Consider the following 12,190-nt stretch of genomic DNA (forward strand, 5'->3'; position numbering starts at 1 on the left):
AACCGCGGGGCCCTCTTAAAAATATACATGAGACAAATCTATGGAGACACCTGAGTAGATGTGCTACTTGAGAATTCTGTAATCTCGGTAACAACTCATAGCAAGTCCTCCCAGGACAGTCTTGCAAGTAGAGGAAAAAGATGAGGCCTAAGGCCTCGCAAATTTAATAGTGTATTTTAATAGTAACGTCATGAAATTAGTAATTATTGAAAATATAATTGTACGGTATCTGTTGCATTTCCAGACAATCGTTTTTAAAGCTAAAATTGATCAAGAACTATCTTCGATCAACAATGTATCAAGAGGAATCGCGTCCATCGAAAGAGATATTAATTATTTTTAATTAGCGTCGTGTCTCCTACCGTACGATAGGACTACCTTATACTTTTGTTGATGGAAGTAGTCGCTTATGTAAATCCGAAAGCAGCTCGGGAAATTATTTTTAGAAAATTTACAAACGTATTACGCTGTCGATAGTAAAAGATGCTGCGAAAGAACAAACCTACTCCTACAGAATTATGATAAGCTATTATGAACAGAAATATATGTAAATTCTATAGGCACTTCACATCACTTGCAAAAAAATTGAATAAATAGAGTGGTTGAAGCCTAAGTTTTAAACGCGAAAACGTGTACGTCGGACGTTCAGCACCGCTTTCCTGTAAGCCTAGAAGTTTGACAATGGTGTTTGGAATGTCGAGCATGATTCCACTGACTATCCAAACACCATTGTCAAACTTCTAGGCTTACAGGAAAGCGGTGCTGAACGTCCGACGTACACGTTTTCGCGTTTAAAAAACTTCGGCCTCAACCTCGGTATTAAATAATTTTTGGATTAAAATCGCCTTTTTTACAATATTATTCATAAATGCTTGAATAATCATTAATAAAATTTTTTAATAATAAAAACATTATAATACGTAATAATTTTAACCCCAAACAGAAAAAAATGAAGAAGTTTAAGTAGAACTTCTAATCGCCATACTAAACGTAGCGAACGCCATTGTCAACCTTCTAGAATTGCCAGATGGCGGCGCCCGACGTCCGACGTTCACGTTTTGGGCTGAAAACGCCGGCCGCAACTTCTCTATGTTGCAGAACCGGAATTTTCCCCTGTAATTGAGGAATTCATAAATGTTAAAAACAGTAGTAGTTTTGCAGGTGAATTTCTGTACACCTATAAAATTTTTCAATTCATTCTAAAACTGTCGTACGCATTTTTATTAGTTTATCGTGTGTTCTATTGTTTTATTCTGTATTTAAAATATTTATATTATTGTAGACCTAAGTACATTCACTCTCTACCGCCATCGCTCTTTTAATAGGCTTCAAAAATAAATTTTGTCTAACTTGTAAGACCTCACGAATGGCTGAGCAGTTAAGATAGCAGCCTACTGCTCATGAGATTTGGAATCGGATCCAGACGGGTCGAAAAATCCGTGGAATTTTTCGGAATATGTCGGGTCCCGTCTCTCATTACCCCATTGTGGACCTGGCCGAACCCATAATGGGCATGCTAAAAAGGTTTTTTTAGCATCTAGAGGACGGAAAATGTTTTTAATTAAAAATGGCCTTACAAATCCTAGGGCCACCGCCGAGTCCTCAATAGTGTCCGCCTGCGACTTGAGAACCGTGACTCATTCTCTAGACAGTTTGTCTCAAGTGTTACGTATCCTAACATACTAATATCTAGCATTGTAGCATTAAACTGTAACGTGTAAGATGCTCTTCCTCTCCATTAAATAAAATTAAATTTAGAAGCATAAGGCCTTACGTAGTGCTTCGTAGTATTGGTCTTAAACTGTATCTTGTCTACTTTTTTTACTGTAATTTTAGTATTAAATTATAATATACAGTTGAACCAGTCTATCTCGAATCTCAGGAGAACGAGAAAAAATTCGAGATAGACAGGCTTCGAGATATAGAGGTTCCTACACAGTAAACAGCATTAGGTTTGATTAGAAGTGCGGTATTTTATTAATACAACAGAAAGTGCAGTTATTACCTGTATTAGATATAAATAAAACATTTTGGGAGAAAAGTATAGAGATAAACATGGAAAATATATTAAATTTAGGCTGAAAATGCGGGGGGAAAATAATTCCGAATAGATAGCTTCAACTGTAATTAATTTTAAAAAGATGTTTAAAAAATAATAAAAATAAATTTTGATTTATAAAATAAATTTAAATTATTTTTTAGTTTAAAAAATATAACGTTAAAATGAGATTTTATTTTGTTTATTTTGAATAATTTAAAATGGTATTGCCATTTTGAAACTATTCTACACGATTAGAAATCCATTTTGAATAATAAACTCTAAACTGACAACTTTAATTGATACATTGTAAATGTCAAGGGTGACTTTGATCAATTTATTTTCATTAAAGTTATAGAATATGCATAATAAAGTGGACATATAATGAATTATGAATTATTTAAATAGTTTACTGTTGGCTAAACACTGAATAAAATGAAACTATATTATGTGATATTTAATGTTTTCGGATATTCAAGAGATATAAATAATTCATAATTTAAATGGACAGTTATGAGAAGGAGAATAGGAAGAGGAAAGGAAGATTAGGAGGAGGAGCGGGAGGAGGAAAAGAAGAAGACGATATAGAAGAGGAGGATAGGAAAAGGAAGAGGAAAAGACGATATAGAAGAGGAGGATAGGAAAAGGAAGAAGAGAAGAAGACGAAAATGAGGAGGAGAAATAGAAAAAGAAGAGGAGGAGGAGCAGATGAGAAAGAAGTGACTGTGGAGAGAAGAAGAGAAAGAAGGGGTGGAGAAGGAAGAAAATAGAAGAGTAGAAGGAAGAGAAGAAAAAAAAATAATGGCTAATTATAACCATTTCAATATATGTAAATTTATTTTTGCATTAATGAAATCTGATAAATTTACTCTTAATTAATTACAATAATATCGAACGAAAATATAAAATTAACTCTTAAGACATTACGAATATTTATGAAGATAAACGATTTAATTAAATGGGTAATTAAACAAATCATGTAAATTTACACTTTTGTAATTATCTTAATAACAATTTCAATTATTAAATTTGTTTTAAATTCAAGTAAAATGATATCAAATTGATAACTAATTGGATAATTTACAAACTATGTAAAGAAACGTTCGTGATTATTACTACTTGTAACTTCTTAATCAATTTTAATTAATATTATAATTATAGGAATATAAATAAGAAATTTATTCAAATTATCAAATTTTTCACATTTTCAATATTGGAATTTCCAATTATTTACATCTTGAATCAATATTTTGGAACGTGAATTGTCGACGTTTTCAATCTGTAATCGATGGTTTAAGAATTTCCATTGCGATTTTAATGACAAATTTTAAGAATTAATATTAAAATATTCCATTTTTATTTTATTTACAATAAAATTTAAACAAATATTAACAGATCTTTATCAGGATTTATTTTTTTTATGTAAATAAGACTCGAAAATCTTTCATGATTCGAAATGTGTCTCATCAGTGTGTAAACGGGATGAGGAGGATATTGTTTCTTGTGTTTTCAAGATCTTTTTTCGTACTTGAAAACTGCCTTCTTAGTGCCCACGGGGTGAAGTAAAAACAATGAAACGAGAAATTATTTATCGGGACATTATCACAATGCCGTGCTGCAATTTTTAATAATCTTTTAATTTAAAACTAAATTATCTGACTTCTGGTCCATAATGGAAGTTCCTACGAAGTTAATCGGGGCCTCTGGCCCACAAGCTTTCCACATCTGGTCTCGATTTTCATCTATCTAACTCCATTCTCGAGATGGAGATTGAGGGTAATCACGTGTCATATCTCTGGAGTGGTGTCGAACTTAATGAACATTTTACTTGTTGTTAGCATTTAAAGTTTCCCCCTCATAAAACTATTATCTGCCCTTAAAATTAAGCATTTTACCATTTTATAATAATTAAAAATACAAAAAGATTTTAATAATAGTAAAATATTATAACAGATGGCGGCACACACGGAGCTTTAGTTGTTGCCGTGAAAGTTGATCAACTCCTTTCTGGACTTTCTGATATTTAAATCAGTTATAAAAAAGCTGTCATTATATCTATTTTAAATGTTTATTATTAATATTATTATTATCATCATTATTAATTAAACTGTATTTTTATTTATTTTTTATCGTATATTTTTTTTCATTATTTTTACCTTTCGATAGCAGCAAAATGCTGTTAGTGTTATGAGGTGAGGTGCTTTTCGATGGAGGTTTTTTCACTCTCTTCACGTTATGGACACTATGAAAAATTTTCTTTTATTAATCTTATTTTGGATTGTGAGGGACAGGGTCCGACATATCTGGAAGGAACACCCTTTCCGAAAAGTTCCTGGAAATTTTTTAACCTGTTCGGATTAGACCCTGCGTCACCCAGAGCGATTTGCTGACATTTTGACCGCTCTGCATCCGGCTATAATTTGGATGGGGTGGTAAAACAAATCAAGCGTTTATCTTAAATTGTATTAATGCTGTAGGATTCCAACAAATGCTAGATTTACACTTAATACCATTTACGGAAAAAATCTCTGTAAAGATTTTCAATTTCGACAAGATAATGCAAAGTTAAATTGGGGGTGGTTTTTTTTTGTAAATTGTATGCATATTATGGACTTGCCGTATGTTCTGATCTTCATCTAATAGAAAACACGTTTGGTATTATAAAGCAGTATAAAAAGTGAGTTTTTTAATCGACACTTCTACATTATCGAATATCGATTCTTTCATAATTATAATGCCACAACCGATTACTGAATCCGTTCGAATGTTAATTATTGCAATTAGACGGAACGGAATGAAGGTTACAGATATTTCAAATGTTTTTAAAGTATCGGAGAAAGCAGTTTTCAAGATTTGTAATCAGTATGCAGANGAAAAATTCGTTATCAGAAATCGCGGCCGCCGTTTCGTGCGCTGCTCCACGACGAAAACAAGCTTGAGCAACGGCGTAGTCGAACGGTGCACACTCGGTAAGTAATCCTACAATTTTTTGTTTATAGCATAGTTTATACGGATTATTCCCAAAAAATTATACGTGTTTTGGAAATGTTGAGTGGAATTAGTCTAGAATCGGTTAATTTTATAGAAGAAAACCTTTCAAACAGCCTTAGTCCGTAAACTTCACACGTGTCGGGCTGCGATTGGCTCATGTATTTAATGATTCCTACAACGTAAAATTCGATTAACGTGGAACGTATTTAAGCGTTATAGGAGGTTCTACTGTATATTATCGTATTACTATATTAATACCACGTTGCATCATATTCTACGTTATCTAAAGGTATTTCGAGGTTACATCGTAAGTATTCATTAAGCACCCTCCAAGTTCTGTTTCACTGTTTAAATGCCTTTAAAAAACTATCACACCGCAGATTGAGTCGGAAAAAGTTGAGTGCCATTTCCCACTTTATCAGGAAATGTTATAGGTTCACACTCGAGACATTCATGTTGCACCTCTACTGATTCCAGGGCAGGATCTTGGAGAGTAATCACAGACTCTGATGCTAGACCTTTTTGCTTCTCCCTTCGTGCACTTGAAAATACATAAATTGATTTTCTAGACTCTAATTAAGATTTTATTATACAGATTCGGGTTCGGACTCTAAGATGTAATCCCAGCTTCTCTTTCTCATCAATCCTGCCAATCGATTCAGACATTTAATGAGTTACCATTACCATTACCATTACCGTTCCTCGCCATTTGTGAGTTTGGTGGTACTCACGATCATTCCTGATTTAGAATCAGGAACGGTAGCTGTTACAGGAAACTGGAATGGAAATTTTTTGACAAGTGTGTATAAATCATGAACAGAAATTAAGCACCCGACTGTATACTCTGTCTACTTTCTCATTCACTTACCAGGAGTTGAGTCGTCCTGGAAATTTCTGATGTTCTTCCTCTCCTATTACATTTGTGCACGTGCTTTAACTGGACAAAAGTAAGTGGCCTTCACGCCTTAGGTGATTTTACCAGGAGTATGCGAACCCGTTGTGTTTTTCCTACCTCATACAGTGTTAAAACCTATTTACCATGAAACTTATTTTCTATATTTTATATTTATTTTTGAAGACATTCTGTATATTTATTGTATTTTAGGAAGATAAAATCATGTTTTACATAAAGTTTATTTTTTTATTCTCTTAAAATTTAAAAAGCATTCTCACACCTCCCCCATGAAAAATTCGTTAAAATTTTTTTAACGGATAGAACTGCCATTTTTTCACGTGTATTTTAACCTAACTTTAGTTTAGATTAAGCAATTAGGGGGAAAATATTCATCTGTGCCCATTCATAAGTATAAAAGATTTTGGTCTAGATTAGGGATTTATAACAGGAAAGAAATGCATAATTATAGTCTACATTTAAATTTAATATCGGTAGTTTGTTATTAGAGATAATATTTTAAGAAAAACTCAGTTTTCAATGGAAAGAAGAGAGCAACATTGTTACTAGACTTTCCTGGCATTCTTTATTTGTTTTCACCTCTAATAATTGCTACCATTACCTTTAAGTCTTCAGATTGGTTCGGGAGATATTAAAGAGTTGAGGTCATATCTCCCGAACCAATGGTCTGATTTTCCTGAAAATTTCTAAAAACATTTTCTCCTAATACACAAACCATCCTGCAGAATTTCAGAAATTTTCGACAAAAGACACGATGGCCTCTCTCTCCTCTTATTCTGAACATTTTCTGTCATTTACTGCATTATTTATCAGTATCTTAAGCTTAAAAAATAATGCAGAATGAAGAAATTTAATTAATTAAAGCACAGCCTCAAGTAGAAATTAATTTATTTAATTAATTTTCAGAAGATTTATAAACAAAATTGAGACTGATCTTCAAAGCGAACAAGAGAAAAATATAGATTGATATAAAGATTCATTTCTTTATTTTATTTAAAATACAGTATTTCTAATTTTAATTATTCGAATTTCAAAATATAATAAGTATTTATAAAGGTTTCAGTTTAATATATAGTATATACATTTTTTTTTTATAATTTTTAACAAAACTGTTAAGGATCACATATACGGAAATGGAGGATGAGAAGTTCAAGGATAAGATCTTACAAGAAATCAACAGAAGTTCAAGGTTCTCAAGTACATCATTAGATAGATGATTATATAACTCTTCCTATAAGTGATTTAATTATCGTTTATTGAAATTTATATACACAAGTTATTTTTGTTGTTACATAATTAAATGTGATTATTTTTCGATATTTCAGCATAAAGAGATAACATCAAATCTGATTTTTGTATGCAACTGTGTGCAAAATGTTTATGTAATGTGTTATTTCCGGGATCGCATTAACTTATAGGCATACTCCAATATGACATGGGTCTCGCCTTCATAGATCCTCAACTCACTGCCCATAAGTTATTCTGTATTGTAAAGAGCGTGAACAAACAAATTGGAAGCATATAGCGTACGCTAGTACAAAATGTACTGTACAGTAGTATCGACAACTTTCGGATCGAATATAACTTATGGGATTTTGGGAAAATACAAAACAAAACTCCGGTGATCGGGCGCTTATAATAATCCGCCACCACTCTGGCCCCGTAGATGCCAGATTAATGTACTTCATTACATTGGTTCATTTGTGGGCGATCTGCTGAGGGGAATGCCTCCCGGGAGGACTTTCTATCAGAAACTGGACCCTATTTAGGTGTTATATAACATAAAAATTATCTTCATCGTTAGTAATTCAGTACAAGAAATGGTTAAGTAGCAGAAGTCCATCATGTGGATTTCTACTTGATTAATCACAATTTTCCATCTTTTCCTGCCTTTTTAGGTCTCATAAATTCCTCATTTCATACAGTTTAATTCCAATATTTCATTTTATTTATTTATTTTTATATATTTTTACTGCAGAAAAACAAAACTTTATCTTCCATAATCGAAATAAAATCCCTGCAATATAATTACATTCTGAACTCTGTTTTTACTCCTACGTCAAAATAAATAAATCAATTTTAGTTTTGAAAGATTACACGACTGGATTCTGATGTCAAGAGACGTTTTCTTTTGTATTTATTATCGTGCCTTTAATTAATTGCTATTATTTTTAAAGCAATATCACAATTATCCTGCTCTTAATATTATTATAGTGGATACATAATGAGGATGAGTGATGATCGACTGCTGAAACAAGTGCTCAAATGGATTCCCAATGGCAAGAGGAGGGGAAGACAAAAGAATACTTTCAAGAGAATCAGTTAAAAAGTTTTCAAGGAATATTTTATTTGAAAATTGACGCAGATTTTTCGCTGTATATGTACTAAATCATTCACTATATGTACAATCCACTGTATATTCGAATAATCGCTCCTTTTAAAAACGGCCGTTATCGGAGGTTTGACTGTATACATATAATAAATGTAGACTCAATATAATAATCATCCGATATAGTGAACCTCAGATACAATGAATAATTTTGTAATCGTTCCTCAACTTTGTGAATGTAGCGAGCGAACTCTTGACATAGCGAGAATTTAGCTGATTTGTGAGTCCTTTGAGAGTTCTATATCGCGAATACACTGCAAATATATAGAATATATATCATATAACAAAATATAAATTAAATTTTATTAATTATTAAACGATAATTTATTTCACAAGATTCGAATCATAACTAAGTATATATTTTAATATTTAAAATAAGATCCTAATATCACTTGTCCATACGTCAAAAAAAATTATAATAATATTAGTGTCTCACGTTGATAATAACATATAATAAATCTTTAATGAATGATTTTAAAAAAGAAGTTATTTATTTAAATTCACGACAGGTGTTACTGGAAAGCAGAGAGACACGAAAATGACTCACGTGAGAGCTGTTGAATTACATTTGTGTCAACTCTCTCCCTCCCTCTCCCTCCCCCAACAAAAGGATAAAAGGAATAAACATTATTCCAGTCGCGCATTTTTCTAACTTGTCTGTTGAAAAATACATGACTAATATTTACGTGGAGATTTAATGCTGAAATTCGCATCTGTGTTGATAAGAACTGACATTATAAATTCCCAAAGTGTGAATGCATTCTTTAGTTACTGTTCTTCTTTCGTTCAATACGTAAATATTACATTTATAATATTTTCACTTTTTTTAATAACTGAAAATAATACGTTTAGATTTATGTGGTGGACAGTAGAGAGAACCTCCCAACTTTGTGAATGGCTCGGGCCTCATCTCATCACTATCGGGCCCTAGATTGTAATTCTACTACCCGAGCATATGGAAGGGTCCGGGACAGAATCCGTTTAATAAAATTTTAATTATAAAGTTTAGAAAGTAAATTTATGTGATTTTAAGCGGATAAAAACAGGATATATAAATGTAATAAGCGTAGAGTGTCATGTCGAAAGCGTGTTTGTTTATATACGGCAACGAGACACGTGGACGATCTGCCGAGGAAGGAACGACTTTTTATAGGAAAGTGGACCCCTATTTAGCTGTTATAAACGTGAATAAAACCGGAAAATTCCACACGATCTAACGATCAGCGTTTAGCGGTTTTTGTCGAAAGAGTGCCCATCAGTGGCTTAGTGAATGACATTACTGAACGTTGGTTGTGTTTAGTCGCGGGTTCATGCCTCACCAACGGGTTATCAGCATCGATTTTTCCGCGGATTTTTATGTGTAATCGCGAAATAGAGACCAGTTTCTTATATAAAGTTTCCCCATGGCAGATCGCCCACGGTGTTACGTTGTCTTATTCAATCCATCCATCTACGTCAAAGGAAGGACAGGAGGACACTGGACACCCCAGCCACAGCTTATGTACTGTTTTCCACTACATATTAATTATTGAAAGTAGATTATTTATTTATTTATCTCTATTATATTTTACAAATATAAAATGTAGTCATAGAGGACCACTGAATACCGATCGCTGTGATGATTTAAACATAAAGATATAGTAAACCCCGATATAATGAACTCTCAAGGGATTAAACCATTCACTATATCGAGAGTCCACTGTAATTCGAATTATATACGATAAGATTTTTATTTATAAGTTAATAATAAAAATAATAAAAAATTTCATATTTTACGAATATTTTAAATAGTTAAAAATAACCTTTAATATAATAGCCTATTTAAATAATATATTTTATAATTATTATTCAGTAACTTCTTTTTATATATTTATAGAAAGAAAATTAATATAAATTGTTGATCTTTTTCCAGATAAATTATTATTATTTTGTATTATAAACAGGGCTGTGGAGTCGGAGTCGGAGTTGTGGAGTTTTGGTATTTTATCCGGAGTCGGAGTCGTCAAAAAATCCGCCGACTCCGACTTCTTTTTACTTCCCAACTTCTTATGTGTATAAAACGGAAAAGTATTGGAATTGTGTCAAATTGACCCTCCAGGATTTTTTTGCAAACGTTTGGAGACTGCTCGAACCCCTCAAAAAGTCAATAAAAATTCAGAAGAAAAATTCGCGTGCGTGTATGTGTTGGCGTCTAATTTGTTTAACTTCTTTATTTTCTGTTATGAGATATTAATTAAACAATATCTCAGAATGGGTAAAGTTTAAGAAACGAAATGTGGCACTGTGGCTTGCTTATAAAGGGGCATTAATAGGCCTACTATTAAATTTTGGTTCTTAATTAAAGGTCGACAGGGTGAAGACATAAAAGTGGTCATGTGTCATATCTCTTAATGAATATTTTACACGTTGTTCGCGTTCAAACTTTTAAAAAAAATAAAATAAAATAAAATTTGTCGCTACTCTCAAAGTAAGCTTTTTTGTCATTTTATAATAGTACAGTAAAACCCGTTAAGATGTTTTCCTCTAAGATGTTAGAATGAGTATGGGGACATGATTTAGTTCAACCACTTTGACGCTTAATAATTAACTCCTGTGTTAAACTATCTGACTCCGATTCCAACCACTCTGACCACAGAAATTATTAGGCTTCAAACAGGGTGAACAAAATCATGCCCCCCCCACACACAGTCTAACATATAGAAAAATACCTCGAATCTTTTGCATATCTCGAAATTTCAAGGTGTCCCGAGTCCAAAAATGTAAAAATTTGGAAAGGGTCATTTTTTTGACCGAGCGCTATACTTTCCCTCTGTTATATATAACAGCCGGAAAAGTAAAAGTTATCGAGTACATATTTAGCCTATATATTACTTAGAGAAGTCTTTTAGCTTTGGAATAAAAAGTTTCTACGTTATATCTTTATTAGAACTCTATTTATTGAATCTTTTATTCTGAGGTCACGTGATGACATCAGAATTTCCGGGTCTCTTTCGGTAACAAGTCCGCCCCTGGTCGGAGTCGGAGTCGGAGTCGAAGTTGGAGTCGGTAGATTTTTACACGACTCCACACCCCTGATTATAAACCTAAAAACTTTTGCTTTATTTTATCAAATAATTTCAGAATAAATTCAATTTTAAAGTTACATTTTATAAAATTTAATTAAAAAATAATAATAAAATTTATTTATTTTTCTATTCACTAATATATGGGAGCGTTTAAAATTCATTTAACCGAATTAGATGACTTTCTTATAGCTCGGTTAACTGATTTTTGGGCCAACTCGTACATTAATGGAAAGAACAAATATACAAATAAAATTTTTCTTTCACTCATTAATGCATAGAATGGCCCGAAATGTCAGTTAACCGCATTACATAAATATCAGTTAATTCGGTTAACTGACTTGTAAGTCACACACTATGCAGTCAGTGAATAAAAGAAAAATTTTTTTTGTTTACTTCGTCTTTCCATTAATGCAGGAGTTGGCCCATAAATCAGATAACCACGCTATAAGAAAGTCAGTTTATTCTGTTAATTAATTTTTACCCATATATTAATGAGTAGAAGAAATAAACTTTATTTTTTTTATTTAATTTTATAAAATGTATTTATAAAATTTATTTTCTGCCATTTTTGTGTATTAAAACGAATAAAATAGTAAAAAATAATAATATAAGGCGTGATTCGAAAGTAAGTTAACCGAATCAAGAGACTTTCTTATATCTTGGTTAACTGAGTATTGGGCCACCCCAATATATTTATGTATTTAATTACTAGTTTTATTGTTTTTTTTAATATAAAAAACTCATTTAAACTTAATTGATTGCAATAATAAAATTTAATTATATGGTGTTACGTT

The sequence above is a fragment of the Centruroides sculpturatus genome, unplaced genomic scaffold (assembly GCF_000671375.1).
Source record: "Centruroides sculpturatus isolate CEXI.00-Female unplaced genomic scaffold, Cexi_2.0 scaffold1174, whole genome shotgun sequence".
Lineage (NCBI taxonomy): Eukaryota > Metazoa > Arthropoda > Arachnida > Scorpiones > Buthidae > Centruroides > Centruroides sculpturatus.